Source organism: Cuculus canorus, chromosome 5, assembly GCF_017976375.1.
Source record: "Cuculus canorus isolate bCucCan1 chromosome 5, bCucCan1.pri, whole genome shotgun sequence".
In the NCBI taxonomy this organism is placed as follows: Eukaryota; Metazoa; Chordata; class Aves; order Cuculiformes; family Cuculidae; genus Cuculus; species Cuculus canorus.
This window is the reverse complement of record NC_071405.1, coordinates 38,947,091-38,963,993: the sequence shown is the minus strand read 5'-3', so window position 1 is coordinate 38,963,993 and position 16,903 is coordinate 38,947,091. Positions and strand designations below refer to the sequence as shown.

Here is a 16,903-nt window from a genome sequence, read left to right as displayed (position 1 = left end):
TCCTGGAGTGTATTTTGCCCCACAATTCTTTAATAGTTGAGTAACTTCAAACACATTTTCCCATCAGTTTATTTAAGCTGACATCATTGATCAGATCCAGACATGCTATTCTGTATGGCTATTCATTTGCTCTTTCCACTGCCTTTAAACAACATCTATCTGGTGTCAGTTCCTCCTCCATTTATTCTGTCCGGAGAAGGATAATTACAGAATTTAACTCAAGCTTTTACATTATATAAAAGATAGAAAAGAGATTTTTTTTTTTAAAGTGTATAATCCCCTTCATGCATATGTTGGAGGACCTAATGAGGTCCCCACACTTCTGCAGAGTTAGTAGCTCTGGCATAACTCACTGTTGCTGTCTATCTCCTCTCCTGTACCCTTAAAGTCAAACCACCATCACTGCTAGCTTTTATCCTCTGAACAGAAAAGAAAGGGAGCAAGGAAAGAGGCAGCTGCTTTACTGTATATCAGCTTAAAAATGTGTCACGTTGTCCATACAACCAGGGACCACATCCCTCTCCCATTCACTGCCTTCAACATGTAATCCCTTTGCTCTCTTCCATAGAATCCTCTTAAGTCCAATGGCAAAGCTTAATAATAAGCTAGAGAGTTTTTTCCAAAAGATTACTGTAGTATGGCCCAGATTATCTTGAGAAGATGGCCACAAGGAACAAGGACATTAGCGTAACCTGTTTCCAACCCCCTCAAACTCTTCTTATGCCAATCTTGGAACAGAAGAGAGTAGCAAAACTAAGAAAGGCTACAAAAAAAAATGTTCTGTCTCCTTCTTCTTTGGTGATGGAATTTTTTAGGGAAGGTGAGAATAAGATTGCATTAATTATGGTTAAAAGAACAATATAGTGTACTGAGGTACAGTATTGGAGAACATACATGAAGGAGTAAGAAAAAACATTCAGTTTATACAGTATATATTCTAAAATATTTCCTGCATTGACATGAGGTATTTCTTTTCTTTTTTTTTTTTTCCATTGAGTTATGTAAAATCATGTAACCTGTTGCACATAACTTTCTATTGCCCTTGGGCTAACTCACATGCTTCTTCTTTGAACAACATTCAAATTTCATTCTTTGGAATCTGCATAATGTGCAAACAAGCTGAGACAGAGACTGTTCTGCTTTGGGCTCATTATAGGTGCACATGCAGGTGTAAATATATACATTTTGTTTTGCACACATAAACACATAGAGGGTGTAGACACCAGTGTTAGAAGATGACACAGGAAACTTTTTAATGGGGAAGGGAGAGAATCCAAGCAGTATGTTGTTAACACAGGCTTCATTCAACAGGTCATTGCAAACCACCTAGCATTCAAATAAAAGATGGTGATTTGATACATACTCCCGTTTCCCTTGCAAAATGTCAATTTGATTCTGATTCTGATATCAATAATTTCACTAAGAAAACTCAGAAGTAGCATCAGCTTCTGGAGAATCAAAGTAAACTTTGCTAATAGGTAAAATAGGTCGAAAAGGAGAGATTACAAACACAAATAGGATTAATACCTTCATTTAAATAACATAATGTGTAATAGATACAGGCCCTATACATAGACCCTAATAACAGGTAAATAGAACAATGCAGATATGGAAATGATATATCAGATGAAAAATGTGTAATTTTTATTATAAATATGTATGTGCGCGTGTGTATAAAAATAAACATATATATATATACATAGCCTATAGGCAGGCACAGACACATACAAACATCCCAGGTGTATGCAATATGCAAACACACCTGCCAGGTAGTGCAGACTCATTAGGCACATTTAAGCCTAAATGTTCTGTAGAAATTTCCTATGAGACATTTCATTAACTGCAAGTATATTAATTTTTAAATGTCCATACAGTACTTCATATTAGCCATGAATACTCCACTGAGAGTTGTAGACAGACCTCTACAATTTATAATTTTCATGCTGTTACCTCCATTACAAACGCCTTTGTTCCTAGAAGAGCTACCAAGTATTAAACCAGCCTAAAGGAAGGTGTTCAGATGGGGTCTTTAGAGCAGAACATAGAGAGTTCCTATAGTATGTTTCTTTAAGAAGAAAAAAAAAAGTATTTTAAATTGTACATGTTGAAAAATCTCAACACTTTTAAGAAATTGCAGAATAATAAAGAAATATCAAAAAAGATTTTGTATTTGGATGCCTGTCTTTACAGGGATTTGGTGTACTTTCACTTCATGTTTCCTGGTTGATAAGTAGGAGAAAACACTAGTAGTCCAGAAGCAGCAGCAGCTGCAGCAACAAAAAGGTCATGAAATGTAAGTGCTATGCAAATAAAGGAAATAAAACATTAAAAGCATAAAAGAAATAGAAGAAATGACCATAAATCAATATGCTTGGGAAAGAAAATTAAAATAAAGGGCAGTTTGAAGCAAATCAAAATGTCATCAAAACAAGAAATGGCAAAACCATAAACAACTAATAAAATAAACAGTAATTGGTAGAAACTGCAAATAAAAATCAAATGGAACAAGCAGAAGCCACAGGTGGTTGCTGCTCTTGTTGCATTAAAGACTGGGTGGAAGCAGAAGCTTTTGGATTTCTGCAGAAGATGGGAATACTGTTGGATCACCAGCCTTAGCTTTTGAAACAGTAACAAAAAGTGATCAACTCATTTCAAAGTTTTAAATCCAAACATGTTTGAATTTTCTGACAGTCTGGATACAAAGTTGGTGTCTGTTTCCTCCATTTCTCTAGTAGGTTACAAAACTAACCAATGTCCCTCTCCCCTTAAAGATAAAAGCGTTGATTTAAACACTTCAAGACCCGACAACCACCTATATCTTATATCTTTGTCGGTCTTCTGTGAGCAGAAGTCAGATTTCAAGTAGCAGCACAAACTGGTGCTGAGGGCTGGTGAGGTGCTTGCGCTGTGGAGCGAGCTTGGCTAACTGTCTCTTGGGGAGCCAGCTCAGCTGTCTCTATGAGTCCTGCAGAGGACAAGATGGGGGACAGACTTGTAGGAGAATTATAGCATTATAGCATAAGCTCCCTGGCATTATAGCATAAGCACCATGAAGTGTGCAGAGAGTCAAGGAAATAATTGGTTAATAAATAACTGAGCGGGTAGCATTGAACATCTAACTAGACACAACTCCTAAACGGGGAAGTCACCAAACTAATGTCATGTATCTGTTTTATTAGCTATGACAGAGGAAGGAAGAAACAACAGTTGTAGACAAAAAATTTTGAAATAATCTTAAACTAATAATAGGCCAAAGAAAGGATCTTTGTTGGGCAATACACAAATGGAAGAGAGGAGCTGCTGGTACAATGTATTGCTCTGTAATGGCTTGTATCAAACAGTAGCTTCAACAAAAATTGTAGAGTTGAGTCTGATGTGCTGTCAACATCAATATGAGTCGCTGCACGCTGCCTGCCTGAAGTTCCCCTGATGCTTCCTTCCAAGGGCCAGCTGTTGCAGTGGCCTTCCATGGATGGTGGGCTGCAGGGCTGTGTTTTGTGGCTGGGTGAGAAACAGCAAGCTGCGCCTGCACCTCTGATGAGCTGCATCCTGCACTCCATTTCTTACAAACTTCAAACACCTGTGTTTTGGGCTAAGCAGGCAAAACAATCCTGTCACACTAGCATAAAAGGATCACGCAAAAGAGACTTAGGACTACAGTTGCGAAAAGTAGCAGATCTGGAGCCATTTCCCAAAAGCAAAAATAGATTAATAAAGCAGCTGAACAGTAGATGTTCATCAAGCCTACTAGAAACATGACACCCTGCTTCAGCAGTTTATTTCGCTTTTTTTTTTTTTAATATATTTGTTCTTAAATGGCCCCTAAACCCACGCTGTGCAGTAATTTATACAAATATTCACAGGCAACTCTGCACTCAGTATATATAATTTTATTGTTTTGACTTAAAAGTCACAAGACTGAAATAAAAAGGCATGGGTGGCTCTTTGCCATGCTGCCCCTAGAGAACCAGAGGCTGTCAGCCTGAGCTCTGTGCCAACAGGTTGCTGTGTACTAGACTAAACTGAACAGCAATAAGTCTACACAGCCGAGCTCTGCTGAAAGATGTGATCACACCTCCTAATGTGACTCCATGGCTCTGTTACTTACAGCTAAATTACATTATTATGACTTCATTGTTGAATCCCAATTCTCCTAATTATAGCCTAGAGATCTATTATTTGATTTTGTAACACCAAGTGCTTCTTTTCTAAATCATGTAATCTCTTGTAGCTTATTAATGTCAGGTTTGTGCACACGCAGGGACTTGGTTGTTTGCCAGGCAGAATCAAATTTTCAAATTTTCACTGTGTTATGTTGCAGGGGTTTGCTTGTTACAATCTAATTATATTGGCACTGAAAGCAAATTTATATTATAAAGCACTTTAACTCTTTCACGGAAACATATTTGCATATGTAAGTGTCTCGCCATTGGTCTATTAGCTTTTTCATTGGGAATATTTTATGGGATTGCGTGGAAAAGAATAATAATTCTGAAACCATTAACTATTTATTTTCCTTTGAAAATGTGAATGTTCTCATTTACAGTGATGCTCACTGTAATAAATCCATGAGTTACACGCAGTGTAGGTGCTACACATGAAACTCCCTTCAAGTTTCATAATGAAATAAGTGGAAAAATGTAAATTAATTGTTTTATTAAATTATATAAATTTTAAAATGTCATCTTAAATTGAGACTCTATTCCCCTGTATAAAAATTGTCTGTCAGGTCATTTGGGTTTTATTTACATAAATCCCAATAATGCTAAGTATATTTGGTTACAAATACAGAATTTTATAGTATGAGCAAATTTTAAAGTCCCAGTAAGATGCATGCCATTAGCTTCTGCTGAATTCAATGAAAGTTGAAGAGATTCATGATCTTGCAAACTCAGGGACCAAGTAAGAGTGAAATAGATTACAATTCTCAATGAGAATTCCCTTTCTTGTGTGAGGGTTGGGGTCATGAATGGTTTTAAAGTCCTCATTAAACTACCTGGTGGTGTAAAGCATTCTCAGGGCTTCAAGGGCTGTGCCCTGGTCTACTATTCTCATAATATAAAGGAAAGGCTGCTGTTTCGTTTTCTTCCTCATCTAGGGTAGCTATGAGCGGTTCCTGAAAGGAATGGGTCTGCACCATCCTGGCTGGGTGCAGCCAACAGGTTTCCATTTCTCTTGCTTGAGGCTGAATGCCAGTATAGCTGTGGCACGAGTAATACAAACAGCAGTTAAGTGATTTGGGTTTTTTTTTTCATTTGCTCCTCCCCTTACCGATTTCAATCAGATCACTGATTTGGACTGATGTGCTATGCAGTCGGAAGCCTGTCTGGCTCAGTTCAATACAAGAGAAAGGGCAAAGCCTGCAGGTGGGGCAGCTGGACAGAGAGAGGGGAGAGCAGGCCTGATTACGGCTACACTGGGTTATGTATGATATGAAACTGTACCCCAAATTGTGCTTGAATTGTCTGCCTCCTCCAGCAACTACAACTGATAAAAAAGAAGCTAGTCTATAATATGCAGCCTCCCTTCCCTGTTTCCAAAATTCAGCATTTTGTTGGTTCTGCATTACAGTGAGATTGCCACCATACAGAACAAAATATTCCATAGGGGATGATTCTGCTTTGTATGTGATACCTCCCTCTCTCTGTCATCAGAGAAGCAATAGAAAGGGTCAGTATACAGAGACAAGCCTAGGACAGAGAAATTTGTGCAAGATGTTGTCATTCAGTATGTATTTGTAACAGGCTTAGCAGAATGGGGCGAACCTCTGTTGCTGTAGTTAGATAGATATTTACATATTAGTACAAATGCAGGGTCATGAGGGAGAAAACATAGGTAGACACAGCTGCCACTAGAATTTAATGGATTGCAAAATTCACTACCAACAGAACAGTCTGCCTCTGTTGAGGCCTGGATGTTTAGTCCACAGAATTCAATAGAACTCATTCCATTTACTTCAGTGGACTCTATTTCTGTATGCTCCAGGTAGCTAATGAGTGTAGTAACCTACATAGCATTCTCTGATGAATGTCAGTAAATACTGACTATGATGTATGAAATAGGGATGATGTGTTTCTCAGAAGTAGTTATTGAGTACTGTATTACTGCTTTATTCCTCCTTTATAAGAGAAACCTACTCTGTATTTTCTTTTTTCCAGTTGCACACCGACTGGATATACTGGAAAGTTTGCTAGTAAGCTCATTTTCCTGTCATTTGAAGAAGATCCCTATCTTTAGTTCTCTGTCTTTTGTTAGATTTTCCGTTTATTTATCCAGTCCATAGTCACCAGACCAAATAGCAGTTGACATCTGTTTATGCAGTTAGTGCTCCTTACTGAATCAAACCTAATGTCAGCTTTACTCAGTGAATAATAAAGTGTACCTTTCAATGCCTATTAAAAACACCCCATTGGTGGGCTTATCTGCTGAAGAAATGTGTAAACTCTATAAGCAGATTTAATGAGTTGGTTTATATGTGGATCACCTTACATTGCACGTGGGTGCTTTTAATATGTGCAAGGACTTTCATCTGTATTCCAAGTAGGTATCTGGGAAGGGAGGTGCAGGAACAACTACTTTTTCCATATAGTAAGTTTTTTTCCTATATATTTTGATTCTGCAAAAACATCCAGGATCACTAGCAAATCTGGCACCAGTCAAGTGAATAATAATAATGAAAACCAGATTTCCATGCAAGAAGATACCAAGGAAAACTATTATCAAGATACAGTGGAACAAATGAGCATTATATGTATTAAAAAGCAAATGTTGAATTTACTACAGTTGCAGGACTTTTTACCTCTTTAAGCTGATCTCTGTAAAATCCAGGCCTCTGTTAAAGTTCAAGTGCAACTGCTAAAATGAGAAGAGAATTGTCATTAGAATTGTAATGCAAGTAGCATAGAGATCTTCAGAGTTTCCACACAGTATGTTTATGCACATGCACAGACGCATAGCACTAAGCAGCATAGGCACTATTGAAATTGAAAGAGAAACTCTTGCATCTTCTGTGGTGTAAGTATGAGAGATCTGGCCAATGAAAACAGTAGTCCATGATAAAGAAGAGATGAAAAGCAATTGCACAGCAAATTATCCTTCCTTAAGTGTGTTCAGTAAGAACTACTGATCTGTGACCACTTAATGTAATTTGCAGCAAATAATTGATCAAAAGTATGGATACATCCATGATGTTCCCTCTTATTGTTATATTAAAGGAGGATATTCAATACTTTTGTGTAGCTGTCTAACAAGGAGATGAGGTTTTTGGATCCAAAAGAATCAATCATACTAGCTGCTTACACATCAGTTTTCCTTCGCTACAAATATTAATGAACATCTTTTCTTCTGTTTTTTTTTTTTTTTGTTTCAGCACAGTTGATACTGCAGAGGTTTGTACTTTGCCTCACACCTTTGTTTTTCAGTGAGGCATATATGTATAACATATCCTGACTTAAGCACATACAGTGATACATTTCACTTTTTGGAAGCATCATAGGCAGATAACACAACTTGCTGGTCAAACTGCACATTTGACAAATTTGGAATACAATTAAGGTCTCCTAAGCCCCAGAGCTGTGGTTTCATTGTTGCTTTTCTTACACTTATAAATATGTATTGGATTACTGTCCATTAGTGTTTTGTCTCAAACCTGTGCTGTTTCAGCTGGATTTAATGCATGTGCACTCATGTATTTTTTTCCGAGGAACATATTTAATACAGAATCAATTATTAAATAGGTGGGGTGTGAAGAAACTGAACCAAAAGGAGACACTTATACAAAACCAATTTTTGTTGGCTGCATGACTCATTAATGAACCTTGCTCACTGCTGCTATTGCGCTGAGTGCCTTTTAATGAAATATACAGGGTTAATGGCTGCTGCGCAGTGGGTTTAAGTAAAACCACAGCAGGTGTGTGCCTTAACGAGGTGTTAATGGAGAGACAGGTGCTTTTAAATATGGAGCAGGAGGGCATGGGAATGGCCAGAAGAGATGGCTGAGCACTGTGACTGCAATGTGCTCTAACAGCACTTACAGAGTTAAGCGCTAATTGTGCTGTGGTCTTTGGTAATGGCAAGTTAGACCTGAAAGACTTCAGGCTGCCCAGGAGGGTGGTGGAGTCACCATCCCTGGAGGTATTTAAAAGACGGGTAGATGAGGTGCTCACGTTTAGTGGCAGATAGGAATGGTTGGACTTGATGATCCAAGAGGTCTTTTCCAACCTGGTGATTCTATAATTCTATAATTCTATGATCTTGAGTAGAATACTTTGTGTTATTACTTGGTTAATGGAAGAGGCCAGCACTAGGAAAACTCCAAAGGAAACTCTTGTTTCTTTATGTATTTGGCTAAATGAGATATCCTAAGAAACATTGTGGAGAGTTTTCCCCAGAGTAATCACTGATTCCTAACTTGGTGCCTGTGGCTTGTGCACACAGGTACGCATAAGGGGGTCCACCTGCCTTATGTAGAAAGCATTTATATGTATTCGCTGCAAAAAACAGATATTGACAGCCAAGGGCCCTAAACTGTTGAGTCAATAAGCAATGACAAACGCTAAAACCAAGCAACTACGAGTACCTAGCTTCAGTATCAAGGAAATGCTGAGGTGCCAAGATAAAATCCATGCCTTAAAGTAGGAACTGATTCACATGTTCTCAAATAGTAAGAATTGGCAGGTTTTTGGGTATGTAACTGCTGAAAATCTAGAAAGAATTTGTCAAGAATGGCCATACCACAACTGTTCCAGGACTGGTAGCTGTGCAGAAAAGCACTTTCCTGAACTTAGAAAGTTTAAGTCCTTCTTAGGCAAATTAAATTAAATTAAATTGTTAGTCTTTTCTGTTAAAACTTTTCTGTTAAAACTCTCATATTCTTACCCTAGGAGATGTCACCTTGTGTTTTTTACTATCTCTTTTATTTGGTTTTGCAAATAATAATAAAAAAGTCTTATTTTCAATGGTATCATCAATCTCACATGTTAGCAACTATGATTGTAAGAGGAATAATTCACATGTTAAAGCTTCTCCTGCTTAACGCTGCCACAAAGATCACTGTTTTTCTCCTGCCTAACTTCTTATGGTAGAGTCTGCTTTTAAAAGCCTGGTTGTTTTCCAACTCCAGAGATAGACTACAAAAACAAAATCAAAAACAAAACTCTGATTCTGGGAAATAATGGTCCTAAGAAGTGTGTTTCCCAGATGCTGTGAAATGCCATCTTGTTGCTTATTCTACTCTGCAGTATATAATAATGGTGTTCGGGGCAAATCAGAATAGATTCCTTTGGAAGATTCGTGATGAACAAAATCCTTAGCAAAAAAAAAATGTTTTTGTTAACACTTTTCTCTTCTTATTAGTCTCTAAATTTCTGACAGTTTCATCGCCTTCTCAGTTGTGAAACAGGAGTTTATGATAAGTCGGCTCCAAATGTCATCCTCAGGGTATTTCTTTAGGCACCTGACGTGAGCACCATTAGCTCAGATTACTCAATTACCTGCTGGCATTCTGAAGGTGCCTAAAGAAATAGCAAGAATATATTGCTGGAATTTGCATTAAATGTGAATGGGTAGTAAAAAAATTCTGGATTCTTTGACCTCTTTGTGGTTTGTATTAAAAAATAGCTAACTAGGATCTCTTATGTTAGAACAGCTGCATGCTTTTAAAAAAAGCTCCTAAAAGTTATTTACTTTTAAAAATGTCTTTACTTAAAACTTTTCATGGTTGAAAATTAAAATAGTCTATTTCCATTAAATTACACTGCAGAACAAAATAAGCTGGAGAAACAGAAAGTTTAATGACACTACTTGAGTCTCATGAATAAAAAAGAGAAAAAATAGACTAACCTCTGAAGATTGCTTGTTACTCTTTAAGGTAATCTTTTGAGTTGTTCATTTTTTTCAGTTTGTTAGATAAGCTGACAGGCACTTTGGACAACTTATCATGACACTGTGTGCCATAAATGTGATGCAGTGCTTCATAAACGTGACAAAGCACTTGCAAAAGAACTGTTGACTTTTAAAGGCATCCTATTTCTCTAAAAGTAGGATATTTACCATAAGTGCAGTTTGTTGAGATCCTCAGCTAATTTGCTACCTGCGCATCTTTAATATGTTCGTGAATTCAGAAGAAGATCTTAATTGTAAGTGTCTATGAGATTACTGTGTTTTAAACCAGGCTTGACAGCACAATAGAATCCAATAAGAGAAAGCATCAGTTGTACAAGAGATGCTTGTACAGAAAGGCAATGTGAATGCAAATAAGATAAAAAAAAATTGACAAAATTGAAACATAAAAACTGCATGTGTGTTTTTGTACTACATCCTCTCCATATCACAATCCCTGGAGACAAACATAAAAATACTGTTGTTATAATAAGAATGGTTCTAATGAAAACTGAAGCTTGTAGGAGTTAAGATAAAATAAAGCTGCTTCCCATCAAATCGATACATTAATAATCTCAAAGAGATAACACATATTTAAATCTTTCTGTCTACCTAAAACTCTTTCCCCCTATAAGCTGTTGGTGTTACATAAAGTTACTCCTATTTTATTCTCTCAAAACAAAAAACACTTCCAGCTTCATGGTCATCTGTAAATTCAGTTTCTTTCTCAATACATTGAAATAATGCCAGCTTCCATCTCTTACGCTGGAAGAGATCAAGTGATCTTGTAAAATTGAAATCCAATCAACATAATGGCCTCAACAGAAACTTCCCATTGTACTTGTCTGTTATTTTCATGATATACCAGATAATCCAGAGGTAGCACTCTTACGTGAAACTTTTTAATGTGAAAACAAGTTATAGCAAGATGAATCTATGCTTGATTATAGAAATGTACTCACCACTACAGCTGAAAACAAAACAAAAAAGAAAGACCCTCTTATTTCAGTGTACTTAAAAGCTACTATCTGTGTTTTCCAAGTATGGTGTAGCATAAAACATAACTCCACAGTAAAACCCTCGGCAGCTGGAAGGGGCAGTTACCCTGCATTTTACACCACATTACATTTATATATCTTCAGCTATCATAGCAGGAAGAATTTAGGAATGGCAATACTTACCTTTTGAAGCGCTGTTGAAGGTTACTTTATGAATCTTTTTTAGCTGAGTTTGCTTAAGAAGGTGTAATTCCCCTCTGCACTCCATGCTTCTTCACCACGAGTGTCTGAATGGCTACACAGAGCTGAACCTAAGCAGAATAAACTTATCTGTGTTTATAAAATCCTTGGTTCTTCCAGTGGTTTCCAGAAGCGACCATCAGAATAGGCAGGGGAAAAGATGAATACATTGACACACAGATTATATTGATACAAGGGCTTCACCTTCAACAATAGCAATATTCCACAAACTGCCTGCTGTTACAATACAGGGAATTCATCCAAAGAAAATGACATATTAGTCTAGTTAGGAACTTTTTAAACAAGACTTGGAATAAGGTTATGGTAGAAGTCCATCTACCACAACTCCTAGAAGGAAACATGAATCACAAGAGAGACAGAAAGGAGTATCAGGTTACCCCAATAAATATCTATTATGCTTATACACAAAGGCCAAAAGTAAGAGGGAATAAATCAAAATCTTATGGCATAATCATACAATCAAAGACCATCCAGTTCCAACCCCACTGCCTTAGGCAGGAACACCTTCCACTAGATCAGGTTGCTCAGTCTCATCCAGTCTGGCCTTTAACATTTCCAGGTATGGGACATCCACAACTTCTCTAGACAAGCAGTTACAGTGCCTCAACACCCTCCCAGTAAAGAATTTTTCCCTACATCTAATATAAATCTACTCTCTTTCAACTTAAAACTGCTACCCCCCACCCTATCACTACATGCTCTTTCGAAAAGTCCCTCTCCAGGTTACCTACAGGCGGCCTTTAGGTATTGGGAGGCTGCTATAAGGTCTTCCTGGAGCCTTCTCTAAACAAGCCAAAGTCTCTCAGTCTGTCCTCAGAGGAGAGTTGTTCCATCCCGCTAATCATCTTTGTATCCTTCCTCTAGATTCACCTCATCAAGTCAGTACCTTTCCCGTGATGAGGGTCCCAGAGATGGACTCTAGGTGGAGTTCCACCAGAGCAAAGTAAATGGGTAGAATAATCTCCCTTGATCTGCCGACCAAGCTTATTTTGATGCAGCCTAGGACACATTTGGCCTTCTTAGCTGTGACAACACATTGCTGGCTCATGTCCAGCTTTTCATCCACCGGTACCCCAAATTCTTTTCAACAGGGCTGCTGTCAATTCCTTCACCCTCCAATCTCTCTTGATACTCAGGGTTGCCCCTACCCACGCGAAGGACCTTGCACTTGGCTTTCACGACGTTTGTACACGCCCACCTTTCAAGCCTGCCAAGTCCCTCTGAATGACATCCCTTCCCTCCATCATGTTAACCACTTGTCTCAGCTTGGTGTCATCAGCAAACTTGCTGAGAGTGCACTCAATCCCACTGTCCATGTCTCTGACAAAGATGTTGAACTGTGCCAGGTCCAATACTGACCCCTGAGGAATGCCATTTGTCACTGGTGTCCACTTGGACATCGAGCCATTGACTGCAACTCTTTGACAACTCTTTGAGTGTAACCATCTAGCCAATTCCTTATCCATTCTAGTGTTCCATCTGTCAAATCCATGTCTCTCCAATTTAAAGACAATGATGTCATGCAGGACACTGTCAAATGTTCTGCATAAGTACAGGTGGATGATGTCAGTTGTTCTTCCCTCATCCATAAACTCTATAGCCCTGATGTAGAAGGCCACCGAATTTTTCAGGCACAATTTGCCCTTAGTGAAACCACTTTGGCTGTCACCAATCACTTCCTTATTTTCCATTTGCCTCTGTAGAGTTTTCAGGAGGATTTGTTCCATGATCTTGCTGGGCTCACAGGTGAGACTCACTGACCTGTAGTTCCTGAGTCTTCCTATTTACCTGGGTTATGTTTCCCCTTTCCCAGTCAGAGGAAACTTCACTGGACTGCCACGACCTCTCAAATATGATGGATAACAACTTCATCTGCCAGTTCTTCATCTGCAGGAACTGCAGATGCATCTTATCAGGCCCTATGGACTTGTGCACCTGCAGGTTCTTTAGATTGTCTTGCACCTGAGCTTTAGCTTTCCTAACCTGATTGCTGATTGCTTGTACAATTTCTCTGTATTTCTGCCAGGCTATCTCTCCTTGCTTCCACCCTCTGTGGGCTTCCTTTTTGTGTTTGAGTTTGTTCAGGAGCTCCTTTTTTGTCCATGCAGGTCTCTAGGCATTTTTACCTGACTTCCTCTTTGTTGGGATGCATTGTTCCTGAGGAAATGATCTTTGAATATTAAACTTTCTTGGGTCTCTCTGCCCTTCTGGGACTTTATCCCGTGGTAACCTAACAAGCAGACTCCTGAAGAAGCCGAAGTCTGTCCTCTTGAAGTCCAGGGTAGTGAGTTTGCCGTGTACCCTCCTTGCTGCCCTAAAGATCTCGTAATCCACCACTTCCAGGTCACTGCAGTGAAGGCTGCCCTTGAGCTTCACATTCCTGACCAACCCATCCTTTTTGGCTAGAATAAGGTCTAGCACAGCATCTCTCCTCATTGACTCTTCGGTGACTTGGAGAAGTTTATTGTCACCAACGCATTCCAGAAACCTTTTGGACTGATTATGCCCTGCTGTGTTGTCCCTCAAACAGGTATCAGGGTGGTTGAATACCCCCTCGAGGATCAGGACTTGCGATAGTGAGGCTGCTGTTACCTCTCTGTGGAGGGACTCATTCACTTGGGCTTTGTGGTCTGATGGCCTGTAGGAGACCTCCACTATAATTTCACTGGACCCTGCCCTCCCTTATCCCCGCCAATAAACTCTCAGTCAGCTCCTCATCCATCCCCAGGTGGAGAGCTCAATGCACTCCAACTTGAGGTAGTGAAATGGACATTTAACTGTTGTGTCAGAGATGAACTTATCACAGGGCTGTAGTACTATCTGGTATAGTACAATTTCAGACAGGAGAAGCAGAGGAAAAATGAAACACACTTTAATGTATGCCAAGAATTAGTACACTTTTCCTGTAGTCCTGGAATGAGAGAGAGAAAGATGAAACACTAAAAAGGCACAGTTTCACAATGAAATTAAAATGGTGATTAGTCTTACTTATTTGAACAGGGAGAAACATGGTAATGTAGAAGGCAAAAGGGCAAGGAAATAAGTTTTAATTACCAAGTACCTGTGGCAAAACAGCAAGGCAGAAGCATGTCATTTTGGTGTGTACTGTAGGCACGTTTCAGAAGGTAGAGGAAAGTTCATGAAAAAATGTTGGTAAGAATAACAGGCATAGGACAGCAAGTTTATTACAGAAAAAAGAAGACTAAGTCAGGGACCTAGTAGATAGACTCTTTTTGTGAAGAAATCTTATGGAAAATAGGACTTAGAGAAAGTAGCTGTTATGACATTAGATATTAAAGGCACAGTAGCCATCTGGCTCAATGGAGGAGAAAAAGAGGAAGAGTAACAAAGCAATACAGAAGCTTCATGACTTCTCTAGTAAAAGTCAAAAGAAAATAAAGGCTAGCAAAATAGAAACAATGATGGCTAAATATGTCTATAAAGAAATAGACTGATGTGCAATTTAGTTCAAAAAAGCTGAAGTATAAAATTACTTATCAATGTCAAAACTAATAAAACACGATAAGGAAAAAATAAAAATTAGGAAAGGAAAAAGAAAGCATCCATCACTTAACAGGAAAAAAAAAGAAATAAAAATAGGTGTCACAGAATAAACTATTTTCTGCCCTTTTTAATTCATTCTTCATCAAATAGCCTAGCTGCAAAGCCAAGATTTTTCATTTATAGGGGAAGATGTGTAGAGTCTGCAATGGGAATCACATGAGTTAAAGTGTGTTCAGATGAGTTAAATACATTTCAGCCAGCAAGGCCTGATAGGAAATTCACCTTAAAGTTCTTTTTAAGTGAGTCAAGGCAATCTCTGAACCAGAAATGATCATTTTCAAGAAAACAGAAAGGCTGAGGGAAGTCTCATAGGACTGGAGAAGGCAAACACAGTATCTGTCTTTAAAAGATGCGAAAGACGGCCTTTGAGTAGACTGGTTTTAGAAACATGCCTGTCTCAGAAAAACAGCAAAGCATAATAAGTCCTCAACTAAATAAACAGAAATAATTTTTCAGTTCTGAAATCTGCACCTAGAATTTATGGGGTACATAGGAATCTTCTCTTGGTACATTCATAGATGTAATTGCCTGGATTGGCACATAAATATTTGCAAGAATAGTGATCAGCAGAATTTAAGAACCTTGAGATACATTCCCTACCAACTGCAGCACTGAGGCTTCAGTTTGAAGACCTTGGTCATGAAGGCAAATCTAGGAATCTGGGATTACAGCAGGAGAAGGTGTATGTCCTTTCATTGGGGGATCTGAAACAAGCTGGCACAACATGATTAACTTTGAGTCTCAGATTGGTTTTATTTTTACGTATTTGTTTTCCCCTGCCACAAGATACAAACTAGTATGTTTAGTTAGAAAAACATGTTTAATTGTACTCTGCATAAACTCTCATTTAGAAAGAAAATGTTTTTCAAATAAAGTCCTTTAAATGTTTTGTGCGACATCTGGACTTTTTTTTTTATATAAAGGATCTGAAAGGAATTTAGAATCCCAGACTTCTTGTGGTTCTCACATCTTCATAAAAAGGCATGTACTAGAATATGCTTGCTGCTGGGAACTGACACTTCACAATTAATAAGGAAGTAAAATGTCTCCTTCTAAGTACAGGTTTGATCCTCTACTGCCTAGGAGTTTAGTCTGAGGGCCTTTCTGAAGAGGACTGTGAATTGTATGCACGTTGGGGAAGAGTTTTAAATGATTACTTCCTCCTCTTATCATCTACTGCAGGGGATGACCGGGTTCATTTTGATATGGCTCGTGTTGCACAGGCAACTTTCACACTGGGCAGTGGTGGTATGAATGTGTCAGAGCCATCCTCCTGCAGTCACGATCAAGAGAGATGCAGCACAACAGAGAAGCTCATGCACACAGTGTATGCTTCATAAAGCAGATTATATTCTCCAGACTATTTAGAGGAATTATAAATCCCGTATGGGTTAGTCTTCTAGCTTTATCACAACTCTTAAAATTTATTTGTTTCTTCCTTTGAAGATCTGATTTCTGGAGTCACATGATTACATAAAAATCTTAAACTTTGTTAAAAAAAATAAAGTATGTTTTAAATTCTCAGATTCCCAAAGAAAAAATGGAAAGCATAAACTATAAGGATTCAAAACCAAAGAAGGCAAGAACCATCAGTATTTATTATTCCTTCTAATATTCTGGAGTTAGTCTTACAAATTTTGATGGGCTAGGCCAACTAGAATATTATCTTGGGCTTTCACTGTATATTGTTCTCTCATTCTCCATGGTTTAAAAAATCACAGTTGCTTTGAAGAAAAATGAATTCTAGTACAGGGCTATAGTAGAATATAAAGTTCCAACAGTATTCAGGAATATCTAAGAATTTATGTGGCAAAAGGTCAGTGGAAGACAGGTGTTTAACTCTTGTAAGCTCTTTCGCAAATCTCACCTGAAATCTGTTATTTTCAAGTGTTTTACCTGTTGAACTGGAGGACTAGAATGAACTCTTGACGGTATGTTTCTTATAATTACTCACGGCAAAGTCTGGGAGGTATTTCTGAGTCTCTGATTTCTAACATTCTTCACTTTCTAACCTTATGGTATGAACAGACTGCCTTACAATGCTGACAATTTATGTTTTCTCTCTAACACCCACCTACGTAACATCTATGTTGAGAATTTACGTTTACACTATTAGCCCCTGAGAATCAATTACCATAAGAAGATGTTTCTTTACACTTAACTGATGAATCAGTCATAGGTTAAAACAAGAAGAGGTAAAA

General features: G+C 38.2%; 1 long non-coding RNA gene across 1 annotated transcript; it reads right to left on the bottom strand.

The window, feature by feature from the left end:
- Positions 1-1,780: 1,780 nt before the first annotated feature.
- On the bottom strand, positions 1,781-11,504 carry LOC128852426 (uncharacterized). The gene is made up of 3 exons (XR_008450262.1): positions 11,061-11,504; positions 6,800-6,855; positions 1,781-3,592 (listed from the first exon to the last, which is right to left on the bottom strand). It is a non-coding gene; the product is annotated as an uncharacterized LOC128852426 (long non-coding RNA).
- Between the last annotated feature and the right edge of the window lie 5,399 nt (positions 11,505-16,903).